The following is a 19,797-nucleotide window of genomic DNA, read 5'->3' on the forward strand; positions in this document are numbered from 1 at the left end:
CTAAGGACTGGAGTGCAGCTTTGGCACAGTTTCTGTCCTCTTAAGATGTGTGTCTCATTTAAACAGCATACCTCCAAAGAGACCCGAAGCAGCTTTATTTTGGCCTCTCTGTACGGGCCCATGGTTACCCTTGACTCTAGAAGGCTATGCCAATGGAATACAAGCTGTGGCAGGTTCTATCAAGTTGGTAATATTTTAACTCAGTGGCTCTCAACCTGTGGGTCACAATCCCTTTGGGGGCTGAATGATCCTTTCACAGGGGTCGCCAGGGTTGGCACCATAATTTATAATACTCTAGTGCAGCAATCTGTGGGTTGTGACTCCTTTGCAGTTCCCAACCTGTGAGTCACAGCATTAGGAAGGTTGAGAACCACTGCTTTAACTATAGCCTTAATGGCAGTCTGTGGGCCTGTTGTCCAAGGATCAGCCGACTTAAGAAGAGAGACACTTCCCGCTGGAAGGCTGGCTATTGGGTCACACAGTAGTTCTCAGACTTTTTACTTGTGTGACCCTCTTTACATCTGCATGCAGACGTCACCCCTTCCCGCACTCAATCTAGTAGATGAATAAAAATATTCTGTTTGTTTAGTGTGTGTATTTTTGTTCACAGGTTCATGGATATTCATATACAGTATTAACATTTTTATAAGGAAATAGCTCTGCTCCTTCTCCTCCTCCCTCAGGGAAAGGTTCCAAGCATCCTCCTTACCTTTTTCTTCTGGTACAGGAAAAAAAGTTTGGGAAGAGGAGGAGGAGGAAAATCAGGCCCTCCAAGTCTTACACACCTCCTTCAGCAACTCTCAAGCCCCCCCCCCAGGGGGGTCCTGCCCCACATTTTGAAAACTACTGGGGTAACTAATTGGTCACAGCAATTACAAACACAGTAACAATGTTGAATCTTCATTGTTGGAGGTCTATCCAAAAATCAGAGATCTTCAAGGTATTCAAAGATATACATCAATGATGAATGATGTTAATGTGAAAAAGAAATGGTTGGAAAACTCAGACATGACATACTTTTAGTCATCTTATTTGCCAGTGAGTTCAGTCAAAGGCACAAATAAACCATACACAGTGCAAAGTATACAGGGAAGTGTGGCTCAGTGGTTAAGATGCTGACTCTGATGATTACAAGGTTGGCAGTTCGAGGCACAAACGCCATGTGATGGACTGAGTTCCTATCACTAGTCCCAGCTTCTGCTAATCTAACAGTTCAAAAGCATGTAAAAGTGCAAGTAAATAAATAGGTACCACTTTGGTGGGAAGGTAGCAACTTTCTGTGCAATCATGCTGGCCACATGATCACAGAATTGTCTTTGACAATGCTGGCTCTTTGGTTTAGTAATGGAGATGAGCACTGCCCCTTCAGCTGGACGTGACTTGATAACCTTGTCAAAGGAGAAAGGTTTACCTTTAGTGCAAAGTATATGGCAAAGGTTATTAATCCTTCTTGTGATCCTCCCGTCTCACTTTATTATCACTGTTAGTGCACATGGTGCTTTATAGGAAGGGCAGACAGACATTAGACAGAGGTTTACCAGTAGATCTCCAGATGATTTGCAGTAGATCAGAAATGATTTTCAACTTGCAATGGTTTAACAGTAACAAAAACTGCTTGCATCTTCCTTAATTAGATGCTAGCATGAAGAATTGATGGGCTGTGGAGGGAAAGTCTGAGTGCAAAAGGATTGTTGTCTGAAGCCTGTTACAGACAGCCAAAATAAAGCTGCTTCGAGTCACAGTGGAGGTATGGTGTTTCAATGACGCATGCATCCTAAGAGTCCAGAAGTCGCACCAAAGCCACGCTCCAGCCCTAAGGACTGGAACGTGGCTTTGGTGTGGCTTCTGGACTCTTAGGACGCATGCATCATTGAAACACCATACCTCCACTGTGACTCGAAGCAGCTTTATTTTGGCTGTCTGTAACAGGTTTCTATTCTGATACAGAAAAGAAACACCTGGTGATCAGAAACACATTTTGCCTGAGATCTATATCTCCCTTCCTGTGGCACTATTTTCCATTCGACTGTGGCAGGTGAATACTGAGGCTCTAGCACAAATTGTTTGGCTCCCACAGGAATAAGTATGTTTTAAAGCACGTGTGAGGAAAAGCTCAGGTGTATTCTAATTATTCTCAATTTATTATTTAGATAACACGGTCAGTGTACATGGCAGTCTAGACAGTACAAAGCTACACATTCCTATCCTTAGGAGTTTGCAGTTTAAAAACTGACATGGGTGGGAAAAGTCACTGATGGAAGGGGAAAGGAATGGCAGGGAAAATAGAGAAGAAAGATGCAATAGTTTCAAGTCAAGTCACATGTGCTCCTCCGCTGAATTACTGCCTATCTTATAGTGAGTTAATGAATTGAATAGGAGCTTCTGTTCTGTGTCACAGCAAAGCTTAGTTCTGAGGAGACATTTGAAGGAAATGAGAGAAGGACTTGCCTCACAAACAGCACTTGGAACTAATGTGCTACAAGTAATGATGTTTCCCAGGGTGTAGCTACAGCGGGGAAGAGGTAAGTTGAAAATGTTGCCCCTCCAAAGAAGAATTCTGCCCACCCTCCATGAAATCTTCCTCCATTGCATTGTTTTCAAGCACTGTTAACTTAAAACTTCATTTGACTATCTGGAAATATGGCTTAGGCATGTAAAGAAAAGGGACAGGCAAAGTAAACAAGGGAATGCAAATACAAGTAATATAACAGTTCTAGGTGTCAACAATTTTCAGCGTCTCACTGTCTGCAATGCTACAAATTTTGGGACCGAAGAAAAATTTCAGTGGGGAGGTAGAATCATTATTTGGAGGGGCAACATATTACATTTTGGAGGCAACAAAGGCTTAATGGCATAATCATCCCAGCATTTTGCATGTTAAAAGCAACATTACTACTTGTTACTTTTTAAAAAGTTACTTTTAAAGTGCAAGTGCTGGGATGATAAGGTCAGTGGTGGATTTTTGTTTACCACCGTCCTTTTTTTTATAATGGTTAAGCATATATAAAAAAGAGAGAGTCAGCGTGGCGTAGTGGTTTGAGTGTTGGACAATGGAGATTATTACACTAGTGTCCATAAAGTTCCGATCACGTCCCAGAAATGCTCTGTAAACTAACAATATGGAATAGGTGTTATCGCATTTGACTCAGAATAGCGCAATGTTAACATAATTACAACGAACGCCATCACACACCTTTTGCTGTTCTAGCAGTAATGGCAATCAAGTTGTTTGTAATGTGACCCCTTTTTTGCGCATGTGTGCTGCTGCTGTGAAGCTTGTAGTACTGCAACCCCCCCTCCTCCCATGCTGATATTTGAAGGAATGCCCACAATATGTTTTGGTTAGGAACATGCATTGTTTTTATCATTAACACAGCGCCATAATTGCAATATTTTTTTAAAAAAAATGAAAACAATGGGGGGGGGAATAAAATTACTTGTGTCACCCTTCTCATGTCACCACCGGAAGAAGAGTAGACTTTGGGGATGTTCTAAGATGGGTGCGGAGGAAGTAGTCCTGACCAATCAGAACACAAGGACGGATTGAGACCGGTAGAATTATTGCACACACATCACCTGGAACGGCCAGAAAGCAGTCATGTCAGCTATGAATGGAACAGGAGAAGGCTGGACTGGGTGCAGGATGAGTACTGAACGAGAACGGGGCTGTGTGATAACATTTGTTATGTTCAGGTTACATCCTGTGCCCAGCCCATTAGGAAAATGCTGTGTGATAATCTCCTATAACTCTGAAGGCCAGGGTTTGATTCCAAGCTCGACCATGAAAGCCACTGGGTGATCTTGGGCAAGTCACATGCGCTCTGCATCAAGGGAAGGCATTGGCAAACCTCTTCTGAATAAATCGTGCCAAGAAAACCCCATGATAGGTTCACCTTAGGGTCTCCAAAGGTTGGAAATGACTTCAGTCTACATACCGACAAATGACAAGTAAAAATAACTAAAGTAACTAAAAAATTAAAGCATTGGTATAAAAATCAATGACAAATTTGGTTTTTTGTATTTAAAAAAGTGCGCAATGGAAAAGACCAATGAGTTATCCTGAACAAAATATTGAACAATGAACTACAAATTACATCTTTAAAAAAAAAGTCCCAAACCCAGCTATAAAAAAAATAAATTTTTACACACCAGAGAAAGAATGGGTTGGAGCCAGAGAAACTGTAAAAGCAAAGATAGCTAGGGATGAGCATGAGCAAATGCAGTTACACATACACCATCTTTGACTCTATTCTGATTAATGATGAAGATTAGGAGTGGAATCCAATTAAGTTCTTCTGCTGATAGAACTGCTTCCCCATGGTCATCATGGATCTACTCCTATGTGGCTCATCCTCTGATAGAATGTCATCTGGAGGAAGCCATTCCTCTTATACATTAAACTTTTAAACATCTTTGTGCCTAAATTTGCTTCTTTTCCTGTTCCTTCTCTCTTCCGCCCTACTTTGCATTGCAATTGGCCTGTAAGAGAGAAAGAGTCATGTGCATAGACTAGGCATGGATGGTATTGGTTGTTTGTTCTTTTTAACAATAAAACTTCAGGCATTAATCAACTAAATAAGTAAATTTAAAAAGGCAACAGTTTTAAGCACGCTTACTGGAGAGCTGACTGTATCAGTATCAGGGATACTGGGCATGGGATTTGTTTCTAGATATAATATCTTTAGGACAACATTGGAAAGGCAAACACACTGGTGACTAACAATCTGGACACTGTTCTTCCATTTTGTGGTAAGTGGGCAAGTACTATTTCATTTGAGAAGTAGGGAAGCTCTATGCTGCAAGACGGCTGAACCAGAAGGGCTAGGAACTCCTCTTTTGGGGCCTTCATACTGTTTGATCCAGGCTGGTTGCATTAAACCAAACCAAAACAAGATCAGTTTTTCATTTTCTTAGCACCGGGACTGGGAAGGGAGCTAACCAGTCCTATCAGAAGGCTCTTGCATCTCCCAACCCATCACTGCAATGGAAGAAGAAGCAAGGCGATGAAGAACTCAGTGGCAACAATTCTACTGGTCTTTGACCATTCAGAGAGAAGGATTTTGCTGTCTTCCCTCCTGCCTCCATCCATGACAGGGAGGGGGGATGTATGTATGCACATGCACATACGTGGGGCTTCCTGGCATTGCAGTGGGGAAATAAGAGGGACATGGGGGGCTGGAGAGGTGCACTTCCACATATTGCCTCTAGGCCACCAGCCCCAAAGCTTTTGCAGCTGCCTGCCAGTAACCTCTTATTTCAGAGACAAAACTCCTCAGGACTTAAATAGGGCTGACAGGAAGACTGACTGTCATTTGTTTTCCAACTCCACTAACCTCTTTTTATTGCAAATTGGCAGTAATAAAGAATATTAGATAAGCAGCTGAACTGACGTCATCCCAGCTGCCCTTCCTCCACTCTTTCCATGCTCCATTCTGCCTCAGCTCGCCTTTGCCAGCTCTTGCTTTTCTCTCCATTGTGTTTTCTTAATTCAATGACATGTCTGTCTGTCAAATTAGTCCTGTTTCAGTCTTACCAGAATCTTCTAAAGGGCCTGATTGGAAAAACAGTGAGAGGGTCTACCATTTCTAAACATATTATGCTGACAAAAGTCGAGAATGGTTTAAACCCACCCCAATCTGAATGATTTAAAAGCAGGTTGAGATGATTCCATCGCATGTGCAGCTAAACAATATAAACCAGGACTCTACTACATACTGTTAGGCCTAGATTCCCAGGGCGGATTCATAGATGCATGTACATAATTTGATTTCTCATCCATTGACATTTGTATCTCAGTGTAGTGTGTGAACTCTATGAACTGCACCTTGACATAGAATGAAACATTTGTTTGTGGTTTCTGATCTGTGAGAGCTCTTCCACATATAAGCCACCACTAGAAACTGCAGCCAGGGAAGGGGGATAGCAGGGTGCCTAGCTTGCGAACAGGCATAAATCCAGCTGTTTGGACAACAAAAATCACTGTGGTATCCCTGGGGTTTCAGGGAAACACCAGGGCTTCTTGCGACTTTGCTTACTCTAGGACAAAGTCATATTAACCAAGAAAACTCATTGTATTTAATTGGATCTCACTGTGCATCATGGAAATAAACAGCACTGGTGTTGGGGTGAGCATGAGGTCTTTTGCTCATGCAGACAAGGCCTTAGTTAGTCTCAAAGACACTACAAGATCCCTTTACATACTAAGATAAAACAAGGATGGGAATAAAAACAAAAAGGGGGGAAATCAATATAATGTTTTATTCTACAAACATACAAGACAATTTTCTAAAACGAGCAACAGTTGGGTGCATGTGGGCATGGGTTGTATGTGAATGAGGAAGAAATCATGGCTGCCTTGCTGAAGAGATATTTAAGCCTTTTCCTTCTGCTATTGGCCCATGACTTGCTCCAGAACTAGTGTAATTCCAGACCTCTCCAAAGGATCTTTTGGTACTAGACCCTGATACACATTATTGCTGTAGTATAAACTTCCTCGATGATAAATGATGCAGCAGATGGCACACAGCACAGAATCATTTGAACTCTTTTGCTGATATGGTCCCACATCTCCTCAGAGCCAATGGTAAAATTAGGCTGCCAAACAAATTTTGTCCAGACTTATCCCTCCACCAGCAACCAAATCAAATCCCCATCATTGCACATATAAGAAGTATCTGGGCTGGAGTGCCCTCCCCCCGATCTTCCATGAAGCTGAAGCCAACGAAAGGGACTCACAAGGGTTATATAGGCACGGTCCAGACCAGCGCTTTGTGCTGGCCTGGCCACGTAGCAATAGCAAGTACATTTCTATACTGCTTATCTGTGCACTTAAGCACTTCCTAAGCAGTTTTACAAAGTGTAAGCTAATTGCCCCAACAATCTGGGTACTCATTTTAGTGACTTCGGAAGGATGCAAGCCTGAGTTGAGCTTGAGCCCTTTCGCTGGTATTGAACTCACAAACTTATGGTTTGTGAGTGAGTGGCTGCAGTACAGGCATTTAACCACTGCGCCACCAAGGCTCCTACTGCGCCACCATGAGCGATCGCACGCCCCGCAACCCTAGTACATGGTGGCGGCATAATAACAGCGGCCCCCTGTATATATGGGCACCACAATTGTTATGTAAGCGCCGCATGGCATCTGCACGTTGCTGCATAGTGCTTACGTAACCAGTGCACCACCAGCGCACTTGTTACACCACCCCTGCAGCTTTAAAAGAATCTGCTTTCACTGGTTCTTTTTTCGCCAGAGGGAAGCCGCACAGTTTGGCGGCTGTGGCTTCCCTTTGGAAGAAAAACCGGTTTTCGGCTGTCTGTATTGTGCCATAGTGCCATAGTGCAGAAGCAAACAAAGAAAATCAAAGTTTGAAAGTGTGAGCCATCTCCCCCCACTCCAAAAAAACTATAAGAATTGTACAAGCAGGTTAGCAACAGAGAAAAATGAACTCTCCCAACCCATTCTCAGCCTTCATATCTTTTCCCAAAGCAAATGTAAAAGGTATCCAACTCATTAACTCTTTCAGGTCACTGGACAATTGTTAACATTTGGCTATTTTGCTAACAAAGACACCAAAACTCATCTGCTTGTGGCAGGGGCCCAGGTTACTACAGCCCAGTCTACTACCACTTGTTGCTGTCTGCCTTGTGGGGAATATCTTTATACGAAGATACATGCAAGCTATGTATCTAAGGACTACCTGAGCAAAGGCTATTCCCATTTAGGAATGTAAATCTTTGCTTAATTCACTCTTCAAGAATTTCAAAGCTTTTCTTCCATCTGGATAAGAGCTTACTACAGTTTTTCATGTGCTGGAAAAATGTTTGCAAATATTTTGTCTGCGCAAAACATTCATGTACAGAAAACACTGCATTTTGCACAAACTACCATGCACAACATTCACTCCCACTGAAAGACAGAACAACACCACCAACAAAATTCACTCCCACTGAAAAACAAAACAACAAAAAACCCAAACCCCATCCCTCTTGATAGTTGCCAATTTTCAACATTTTTAAACATGTCAATCCCCTCTCATTCTCTGACAGCAAGAACATTTGTGTATATTCTTACCTCCCTACTCACAGTAACAACAATTAACAAGGCATCTCCAAAACGTATCCAAAAGATCAGATAGAGACAAGAGACAGAAAATATGACAGTCTTCCCTACCTTTCAGATATGTTAGACCATAACCTGGATCCAGCTGGTAATAGGAGCTGTAGTCCAACATACCTGGAAGTTACTGGGGAAAGCTGAAAAAGGAACTGCCACTGTTAAATAATGCCATGTTTGACAAGAGTGTGGCATTTCCGAGAAATGATAATCAGATTTCTCTCAACAATGCACATCATTCTACTTTACAGATGCTTCATCCCCAACCAAGTCCTTCCTCCTTCTAAACTCTGGCATCTTTTCATAATGGACAGAGCACGTTATGGCCTCCAGCTGAGAATTCAAACTGTCAAGAAATATTTAACATGATACAAGGCAGCTGCCCTGGCACAGAAAGATCTGTATGTCTATAGTGTTCTACTCAGAGTTTTAAAGTCTGCTGTCCATAGTTTCTTGGTTTTGATTGAGCTGCCAGTTTCCACTCAGAGGTTTTGAGCAGATTTATTTCTTTTTTCTCCTCCTCCTACAAATGTCAGAACTTGAGGCTCTGTTCTCACTTGCAGAAACCATCAGTTCACAAGACAGCATGAAATTAAAGCTTCCTGGGCCACATGCTGCTGTCCCTGTTTTGTTGCTCCATGGCAAATCCTTTATGCTTCACATGATAAAGAGGAAGAAATTCTAATTTTCACTCTCATTTTCTCAATGGTGGCCCCCATGCCTCGCTGTGCAACCTGCTGACCACCGAATGCACCTGGGAGGCTGATCCTTTTGCAGTTCTTGCAGGACTTGGCAGTTCCTCGGACTGGAGTACTAACAGCTTGGGTGCTTTTGGCATTAGCTGCCATGTCAAACCCAGAATCCCCCCCCTTTGCCCTTTAAATGACTTGCTACACTTGGAGAGAAGACAGGACTTGCTTCATACTCCTGTCTGCCTTTCTCTCCCCCTATCCCACCTGCATTGTACATTTGGAGTCTTATTCATTTCAGCAGGCAGGAGAGTGGGTGAGTTGGCAGAAGGTCTGGACAAAAGGCAGGCAGGAAAAGCCACAGCTGCCGTGACTATCATTTCAAGTGATGTATTTTAAAAGAGAGAGCCAGCATGGAGCAGTGATCTGAGTGTTTGACTATGATGCAAAGACCAGGGTTCCAATCCCTGCTCAACCATGGAAACCCAAATCTTGGGCAAGTCATGCTCTCTCTGCTTTCAAGGACGACAAGAGCAACACTCCTCTGAGCCCATTGTGCCAGAAAGACCTTATGATAGGTTTGCCTTTGGGTCACCATAGGTCAGAAATGACTTGATGGCCTACAACCTGGCCTCCCTGCTAAATGGTAACAGGGAGGCCCCTGCATTGCAGACTGCTAGTCCTGTTTGGGCATGAACTTGGCAAATGCTGATACAGTATCGAGACATGAAAGAGTGTACCTACATTGTAGAAACAATGCAGTTTGATACCACTTCAACTGCCATGGCTCCATCCTACAGAATTCTGGTATCTGTAGTTTTGTGAGGCACCATGCTTTGGCAGAGAAGGCTAGACACCCTGTAAAACTACAAGTCCCAGGATTCCATAGGATGGAGCTATAGCACTTAAAAGTGGTGTCAAACTGCACTATTTTTATTGTGTAGATGCACTCAAAAAGACTGATCAATTAATAACCACAGTTCAAATCCTGACTCTACCACAAACTGACATGTTAACCCTACGCAGGCTACAATTTCCTTGCTTCTGTGCTTTCTCTGGAGTATGCGGAATAACAACACTGTCTTATCCTACAAGACTATTGTATAACAAGGTAGCAGTCTGAATAGCTAATATTAAGAACGATCTAAAATTCTTTTCCATCACCACCATTCTGTGCTGGTTTAGATGTTTTCAGACTGCAACGTGCATGAACTTTAGCCAGAACAGCCTATGGTGACAAAGTACAGGAGCTGTAGTTCACTAGTCTCTAGAGAACCATGGCCTCATTCACACTTCACTGCTGAACCAATTCCTGGATTCAGTCCAGAAACCAGTTCAGCAGCGAGTGTGGTTTCCACTACCTTTGCACCGGAACAAGGCCAGTGCTGGAGAGGCCGCGGGAAGGCCTGGCCGACCAGGTGCAGAAGGCCAGGCCGCATGGCGGAGAAGGCCAGGCCATGTGGTGGAGAGGCAAGTCCATGCAGTGGAGAATGAGGATGGAGGAGGTAGGCCGAGAAGAAGACCGGGGATGGAGAAGGAAAGGCCAAGGTGGAGAGGCTGGGGAAGCCAGGGGGCCGGGCGGTTCCCACTTGGGCTTAATTGATTTATTCAAAAATAAATCAATTCAGCCCAAAAGGAGCAGAAAAAAACAGTGTCTTTTTGATGCAGATTAAATGGGTGCAAAGCATGGCCCCCTTTCTGAATCGCTTCAGCAATTTGGATTAAGTGGGAACAATGCTTGTTTAAACCGGATCGTGTTGAATCACGATCTGCTTTTATACCATAGTGGGAATGAAGCCCATAGTTGCCTGCCTCTGCATTGGGCTGAAAGTCCTTTCACATTACACAACTGTAGCACTATGACTCCACTAGAACTGATTCGGTTGCATCCTATGGAGTCCTGGGGTTTGTAGTTTGGTCAGGGGCAGTAAAGAAGCCCTCTGGCAGAGAACTGTAAACTTTCCTTCCTAAACTGCCAATCTCATGATTCTATAGGAAGTTGCCATGGCAATTAAAGAGGAATCATAGTGCTACAACTGTGTAGAGTGAAAACTTCAAGATGCTGAATAGTAGCCTAAGAATAGGTTTAGCACCTTTGATATCTACTCTGTAGTCTGGATTACACCCCACTAGCTGCCATTAGCTCCATGTTCTACCATCTGTTGTCCCACACTTCTTTTCTGTTTGGCTAGATGGCAATTCCGTTTGATTTGACTGCAATGAGGATACTTCCAGAGCAACCATATTACTCTACAATGATTATATTTTTCACCAGCCCTTAAAAAGATAGCACCATTTTTAACTTTAAGTCCAGCTGGGAAACCTCGAGGAAACATTCTGTATTGTTCTCTTTGTTTTGGCTCTAATCCAATATGTGACTCCACCTGACAAGGGCAAACAAAAGTGATTTCTTTCTGTTCTCTTTTAAAAGGATTCCCATGAAGTGTAAAGACTTTTTTAAAAGCCCTTAATATCTTTCTTGGATACTAAACCTCATGTTGGTGACATCTTGGTTGAAGCACTATAACCCTCACCTCAACTTTCCTTCTGCTATTTAGACTTCAGTTAGTATTCAGATTGCTTTCCCGGCTTCTTAGAGCTATGATATGGTCTAAAAATTGTTCTCTAGCACAGGGCTTCTGAAGCTATCTGATGGGGGTTGGCTCAGAGCTTCCCACCCAATGGGTCAAGGATTGGTACCATATTTGTGCCCACTGACTACAATTATTGCTTTCATTCCTGGAAACCAGACTTGCAGCCAATGGCTCACAAAATGGCACCAGTCCACAGACCACCACTTTGAGTATCACTCCTCTTGAAGAAGATCCTGCTGAATTTTAGGAATTTCCAGTTTCCTTTATACAGGATTTGTTTTTGCTTGTTTTGCAGCTGGAGATTTCGGGGATCAAAACTGATATACAAAGCATTTGTTCTGCAACTTTTTATGGTTGCTCCCTAAACTGTATATACAGTTGGCCCTCTGTTTTTGCAGGGGATCCATTCTGGAACACCCTCCCCATGAAATTGGAGTTCCACATATATTCAAGCCCTACTGGCTTGAATATAGGTGCATGACCATGGGTGTACATGTGCACAGCCTTGGGCACATGCCCCATTATTTCTCCCTCCGTTTGTCCCTCACTCATAAGCAAGGACCTCAGATTCCAAAGCCGCAAGAATGGAGGGGGGACTGTACATCTCCAACTGTACCAACTGCAAAAAGGAGCCACAAAAAGTGGTGCCATAGCTGCGGCGATGTGGCTTTATGATGCCCCTTTGGTACTGCAGCATGTGGATGCAGCACCAGAAGGGTGTCATTATGGCGTGTGCCGTGTGGACTGGTGCATGCCAAAATTTCCCCCTAGGGGTGGGGTTAGGGCATCCAGTGTGTGGATGCTGCGCCCTAACTCTGCCCCCAGTCTGTATCAGGCCACAGTCCCAATGAATTCTCTCTCATCCCACTTTTTCAGCTGCTTTTGAAATGTCACAGTTTCTCTTTCCTCCTCCTACTTTCTTCCTTCATTTTCAGTTTACAGTGGTCCCTTCATATTTGCTGGGGTTGCGGTGAAGGACCTCCATGAATGTGGAAATATGGCAAATAAAAAAACACTATTCTTTTTACCTGAGAGAACACCTCTCTAGGAATCTCCAGGTCTTCCACTACAACTCTATGGTCAACATCTGCCAGACGTTGATCATTGACTCATGCTGGAGGACCTATAAATGTCTAGAGAAGTGTTTTCCCTATGAACTTCTAGGTTCTCCAGCACAACTCTATGGTCAACGTCTGGTAGAGTTGCACTGGAGGAACTAGATTCCTAGAAAGAACATATTCATCAAAACCATAAATAATCAAATCCGCAAAAGTCAAATGTACATTTAGGCTGTGCATAGGATATTGTAATTTAAAGGTATAATTTCAATTTTGCCTGTTGTTTATGTCACAACTATTACCATTACATTCAGTAATATACTGGAATTCTGATTAATGAGTAACATTAGTACGAAAACATTACTAAGGATTTTATAGGGTGTGCTATGAGAAGAGGCCAATGAGAAGGGGGGTGACACCATGAGTTACCACACTGGGTGTCACCAAACCTAGTTATGCCACTTTTTTGCCATATGCCCTATCCCTATCCACCCACCTGCACCATCTTTAAATTATCTCAGGGCTTAACAGAGAAGCAAGGGTGATGTGATCAGAAGAAGTTCAGGCCAATGGAAGGCACAGAGGGTGGTTCCTATCCTGGTGCCTCCAAACATTTAAAAGGTACATTTAAAGTTACAACAAATTTAAAAGTATGCCACTAAACCAGAAACATATATATATTTATTTTTACATTATAAACTATCTTTTTTGCTTTATCTCAAGGACTTTAACAGAGTAACACATTTAAAATGAGAGTGAGAGAGAGGGAAAGAATGGAAAACAATGTTAAATCACTCAAATTGCTTGATCACCATCACAGATCAGCACAGTACACATTAGAAGGTAAAATGGGGGGATGCCAACCTGGTGTTTTCCTCATAAGAGTAATGTGGGGTCGGGGAAATAGCTATAGGGGGGAACCAGCAGGCAGGAATGAATTTAACAATTCCTCTTCCCCGCTCTTGGTAGGCTTCCCCCCCCCCAAAATAAATCCCCCAAGTATTTCCAGGACTAGAACATATGTCCAGCTGCTGGTGATGGGAGAGCAGAAAGAAGAATTTTGTATGGCATTGGGAGCCGGGGAAGGGTTCAATGTACTCAACTTTGGTTTTTATTTTTCTGCGATAATATGTAGTTTATGGTAACAGTAACCATGGGCATGAGGATGGGCAACTGTGGTCCATCAACCCTTGACAGCATAGTCAATAGTGTTTATAGCAGCTTCAGTCCAAAAACATTTGAAGTGTCATAGCTGACCACCCCATCACATAACTAAACTATTCCCTGCAATTTCTAAAAATGGAGAATATCTTATTTTCATAGTTTTTGTGGGTTTTTCGGGTTATGTGGCCATGTTCTAGAAGAGAAAAACCACAAAAACCTATGGATGCCGGCCATGAAAGCCTTCAGCTTCTTATTTTGATGTTTATACTACACCCTTCACTTTACCAATTCTGAACAAAAGAGTTCACATACAATTTACTGTAGCCTATCACAGTAAAGCAAAATAACATTAATGTCCCCATCCTTTAGGGATGCCAGGCATATATCTGAAGGCAGTGTGTAAATATAGTACATTATAGTAATATGGCCTAAATACCCTAAAGCAGTGCTTCTCAATTATTTTCTGTCATGCCCCCCCTAGGAAGAAGAAAACATTTCGCGCCCCCCGCGCGACTGTAAATAGTATCATTTGTCTATAAAATTGTTATAAGTACACCTCTGCATAACAGAGCTTCGCGCCCCCCCTTGGGGGCCCGCCCCACTATTTGAGAAACACTGCCCTAAAGGCACTAGAACCCATCTGATCTTGGAAGCTAAGCACGTTCTCCTCTGGTTAGTACTTGAATGGTAGACTGTCAACAAATACCATGTGCTGTAGAAACTGGCAAAAACCACCCTTGCCTTTAAAAAACCCTATGAAATTAATGAGGTCGCCATAAATTGACAGGTGCCTTGAAGGCACATACACACATATGAAAAATGCCTTTTCTTTCCTGTAGAAATCGGAAATGTGGAAGTGCTTCCATCCTCAGAAGGTGCAGTCTGAGAGGACATCATTGATGTAAAATAGGAAATATGGGTGTGCCAAGGTCCTTTGGGTCATGAGGATTATAATAGAAGGGGAATGAAATGAATTATTGAGAAAATATATGCAAAGTAGGTGAGGCAATGACTTCTCACAGGGCCGTTCTTCTCTCCTCTCTTCTCAGCTACCATAGGAGATCAATTCCCAGGAGAGGCTCATTAATTCCCAGGTCCTAGCTCACTGGAAAGGAAAAGCTGACAGGTGAAAATGAAAACAGATTGTGCTAAATCATATGCGTGTGCTCCTTCATAGAACATCTAATTCCAGGACTATTAATCTATAATTTTAAAGGGGCTTGGAGAGAAATACCTACTATCATAACCTTTATTTAGGGGGGTGGGATAGAAATAAATTTTATTATTATTATTATTATTATTATTATTATTATTATTATTAGGCCTGCAACTGCAGATCACGCAAACCATTTTTGGGGTGAGGTCACCCTGCAAGCCAATGCTTCTGTAAGGAATATGCATACTACAATCCTTAGACTGGCAGTGAAGGGGGAGGTTTTTCTTTTCCACTAGACGTCTCCGTTTTCTCTACTGCTACCAAAGGCTTTTTAAAAACATGTTTTCTATGACAGGTACAAAGAGTTCCAAAGAGACCACAGTAGAGGGAATCTCTGAGGAGAAGTATTGCCCAAGTCACAGATGTGCAGCCTGAGGGGAAACTAGCAGGAAATGACCATTTAAATCCTGACAGGACACAGGGTTCATGGTATATGGCTTGTTGCTTTTTTGTTTCAGTTTCATATCAAGACACCACAGTTCCTTCAATGCATCAAGCGCTCCAGGCATCTTGACAGGAACAGAGTGCATCAGGTTCAGAACAAGGTCAAGCATTCAAGCCAGCCCTGCAGCCTGAGCCCTAAGCACATCTTGGGATACTTGGCTTCATTCATCCACAGCATGACATCTCCTTATAACAGATAATGCAAACATGGGATTTTATCAAACCGGCAAAAAAGATGAGCACATAGTGGGATGCTCCCATTAATATTGTGCGATAATGCCATATTATAACTTCACATGACATTGACATTATTATCCCACGATTATCCTGTGAATGCAGTTTTTTTATTTATGGATAGTCCTATGAATAAAAAGCAGTGCCAGAATCTCTCTTTACTCACGGGATAAAAATGGGATATTATAGTTTATTTTATTTTTATAGTGCGGTAAATGTACAGTGCGGCATTATGTGGTAATCATGGCGTTATTGCCCAATATTGACAGGAGCATTCCGTTATGCTCCTGTCTTTTTTGCTGGTGTGATAAATCTATGCTTTTCCTCACCAGAAGTCAATGTTTGTAGGCTGGTGTAGCACAGCCAGACCCGAGGCCTCATTCACACATCATTTTTTTACCAGAACAATGCAAACAGCATTTTTTGCCAGAACAATGCAAACTCGCGCATTTTGGGTTTGTTATTCACACCACAGAACTGCATCTTTCCAGGAACCACATCATATCTCTGCGAGATCAGTTGCTCACATGCGCAGACACCCTTTCCTCATCTGTGCACACCTCAGCCGGACCGGGGGGGGGGGGGGGGCGGCATCCCTTTTTCTCTCTCCTCTTTTCCTCTCACTTTCCCTCTTTTCTCCCCAATAGTGGCTATTCTAGTGGGGAACAGGGTGGCGCTTTCCCGATCACAAGGGCTGTTGATGACGCAAATGCGTTCCAAACCCATTAAAGGCATGGAAAGTTTTATCCGAGTCTATTTAGGTCTCTTTGTATCATTACAGCCAACAATGCAAATCTTTTGCAAAAACTCGGGAAAAGTCCGATATCAATTATCCGGGAATAAGTGGGTTTTTTGGCAGGCCCCTTCCCCAAACTTAATAAAGTGCATTCGGGATGCATGTGAACAAAAAAAAATTCATCCCAAATTCATCCTGGATTATTTCCATCGTGTGAATAACCCCTCGGTCTTCAACAGTGTGCAAAAGGAAATAGAAGAGGCCTGGAGCAATGATATTTGGTATAAAAACAGAGATGTTATGAGTTGATACTGCCCCTATCCCTTCTTGGAGGATATGGTTTTATGATATGGTCTGCAGTTTTGTGTGCACTACATTTCATTTGGGTGAGCTTAACTGAATCAAAACTTTGAGCAGAATCAAATGCAACAACTATAGGGAGGTCACTGAAGCAATTAAAAAACAGTTACCTATGCAAGTTGCCCACTTAGAATAATCCAATCCAACCCTCTGCCATGCAGGAACACAGTGTCAAAGCAATATGGATAGATGGCCATCCAGCCTCTGTTTTAAAATTTCCAAAGAAGGAGGTTTGGCATGTGGTCTCACAGGCTTCTGCACAGGTTATCTGCCCAAAGAACCCAATGCCCTTTTGTGTGCAAAAGCGGCTTGTGTTTGCAGTTTCCCCTTCCAGTGCAACAGCTGGGATTGGGCATGCAAATATCTCAATATGCTAAAATCCTACCAGTCAGTCAAGAAGAAATAAGACTGGATACCTTTCCCTTCAAAAGAGCAGATCAGATATATTTTTGCTCTTTTGAAAGTATTATGCCTGTGCAGCCCTGGCTGGTTAATGCCAACTGAATCTGAATGTGACCTGCCATTATTCTATATTGAACTTCAGACGGACTATAAAATGTTTTTAGTCTTATATATGGAAGCTGTTGTGCCTAGCTACTATCACAGCACACACCCATGAGCAGAGTAATGATGTTTCCAGATGGAAGAGCTCCTCACAGTATCAGTTAAAAGGCACTGAGCAGCTATTACTATCTTTTTATGCTTAATAGATTTTTTGCAGTAAGAAAAATGGCAAAAGTAGTGATGGAAAAAAACCAAGGGAAGGTTACATGTGGAGAACAACATACATTGACTAAGGTAAGAAATCCTTATTGATTTCAAGGATGCATTTTACTGTTGCCACTACTTGTTACGCTTTTATGGATGGTATATTAAATTATAGGTTTATGAATTTATAAACCTATAAACTTATAAAGCTGTATATTGCTTTGAATATGTTTTATTCAAGAAATGCTGCAACCAAGAGAGCAATATTATGCTTGCTTACAAAGAAGTAAGTTTCACTTTTTTGGATGGAACTTACTCCCAGGTTAGCATACATAGGTTTGCAACTTAACAAATGTAATAGTAGAGATTAGAATGTAGTTGTAATGGTCAGAGTCAGCATGGTGTAGTAGTTTTAAGGCCGGACTATGACTTAGCCATAGAAACCCACTGGGTGAGATTGGACAAATCACACTCTCTCAGCTTCAGGGGGAAGCAATTGAAAATTTCAGAGTAAAAAAAGGCATGCGCACACACACACACAAAACACCCAATGATAGGAGTGTCAAAAGTCAAAGTCAACATGAAGTCATATAGCAACAACAAACATTATTATTATTGCAACTATTGTTATTACTGTTTGTAAGAAAAGCCCAAACCTAGATATGTAGATGTACCTGAGCCATATTTACTATGGATTGTTACTGTTTTGTATTCAATATATTTTTGCATTTATATCTTTTGAACTGTAACCACGCTGATCTATTCTGTGTCTCAGATCAAGATTCATTGCTCAAGTTAGGGGCTAAACAGACGAGCATAAAGTGCTGTCATTGGAGTAGAGTGGGGACATAGTGACTGAATGCCACATGCCCCAGCTCTGCCCCGATGCTGGCATCACACCGCCCACCCGACCACATGGTGGGTGGCATCACATATGTAGGGTTGATTGATATACACTGTTTTCTGGCTGGCCTTTCTTCCTTTTACAGCATCAGCCATCATCTGTATCCTGCCCCAAATACAGTTTCCTTCCACCTCTCAGAATGGACAGCTCAAGAGGTGCCCCCGCTCACCAAATCTCTATAGGTTCCACAGCTTTCTCAATTAAATTAATACAACTCTCTACAGAAAGAGCTATAACATCACCACCCCAGTGAAGCTGAGTATTTTACAATGAAATGTGGCAGGTTTGTGAAACCTTCCTCAAGCGTCTAATTCAATTCATACCTCATTTAGCAGAAAGAGTGGCCAGATGGGATTCAAACATTCTGAGTCATAGTACCTGGCAGTATCACTTAATCATTCGCTATGCATAACTAAATACTTTTTCTGTGTGTGCTGCTCTCTTCTTTTACCTCTCTATTCCACAGGAACTATATAGAACATATATTGGCAAAGTTGTGAGCCGCTTTGATTGTCTCTTCACAGAAAAGCAGAATAAAAATAAAAGTTTTATTTATTATTATTTATTAAAGTATTTCTAGGTCTGAGTGATAGCTACATTGTATGTGCAAGGATGCACATGACTTTTTTATTAAAAAAAGAAAAATCAATACGTATTATAACTATTATTATTATTATTATTATTATTGACTGTGAAAATCCCCAGAAAAAAAGATTGGATTGGCAAAAACAAACAAACCCCCCCCCCATGTGCCTTAACTGAGAATTGTTAGTTGTTAGTCCATTTAAGACCCACATTACGCATACCCTAATGTCATAGAATTATAGAATAGTAGAGTTGGAAGAGACCCAAAGGGCTACCCAGACCAACCCCCTGCCATGCAGGAACTCTCAATCAAAGCATCCCCGACAGATGGCCATCCAGCCTCTGCTTAAAGACCTCTAAGGAAGGAGACTCCATTACACTCCGAGGGAGTGTGTCCTACAGTTGAATGGCTCTGTCAGGAAGTTCCTCCTAATGTTGAGGTGGAATCTCTTTTCCTCTAGCTTGTATCCATTGTTCTGTGTTCTAGGCTCTGGAGCAGCAGAAAACAAGCTTGCTCCCTCCTCAATGTGACATCCTTTCTAAGATGAAAGCTGGGGGAGCAATATCGGGGTTGATCACACTACGTTATAAACCAGTTTGCAAACTGGTTTAAAAGGGGGTCATTCACACTTGCATTGGGTTTCCCCAACCTGAATTGGGGGGCAGGGCAGTGCAAATCCCCCTTAACCTGGTTCTTTTTGAAATGAGGATTTCAATATGTCTTTTCAAAAGAACTGGGTTTTTTTTACCAGCCACAAATGGGAACATGCTGTCAATTCAATACAGAGCACAGGAAGAGAGGGGTTAATGTGCAGGGAGCGGATCATGCCCACCCTATTGCTCTCTCCCTGCCAGCCAAAACCAAAACCAAAGCAGGGAGGTGGTTCTCCCGGGAAGATCCCATTAGACCGTGTACATTTTTTAAAAAGTAAAATTTAACAACTTATGCACATCTTTGCTGTCACATAGCCAGAGTAGACAGCACCTTTAAA

General features: G+C 42.3%; 1 long non-coding RNA gene across 1 annotated transcript in view; it reads left to right on the plus strand.

Moving 5' to 3' along the window:
* Positions 1–2,443: 2,443 nt before the first annotated feature.
* The window catches only part of LOC121929734, a 38,532-nt gene continuing 21,178 nt past the window's right edge, over positions 2,444–19,797 (plus strand). The window contains exons 1-2 of the long non-coding RNA XR_006103730.1: positions 2,444–2,522; positions 17,319–17,406. This is a non-coding gene — a long non-coding RNA (uncharacterized LOC121929734). The remainder of the gene's footprint in view (positions 2,523–17,318; positions 17,407–19,797) is intronic.

Source organism: Sceloporus undulatus, chromosome 4 (genome assembly GCF_019175285.1).
Source record: "Sceloporus undulatus isolate JIND9_A2432 ecotype Alabama chromosome 4, SceUnd_v1.1, whole genome shotgun sequence".
Taxonomy (NCBI): domain Eukaryota; kingdom Metazoa; phylum Chordata; class Lepidosauria; order Squamata; family Phrynosomatidae; genus Sceloporus; species Sceloporus undulatus.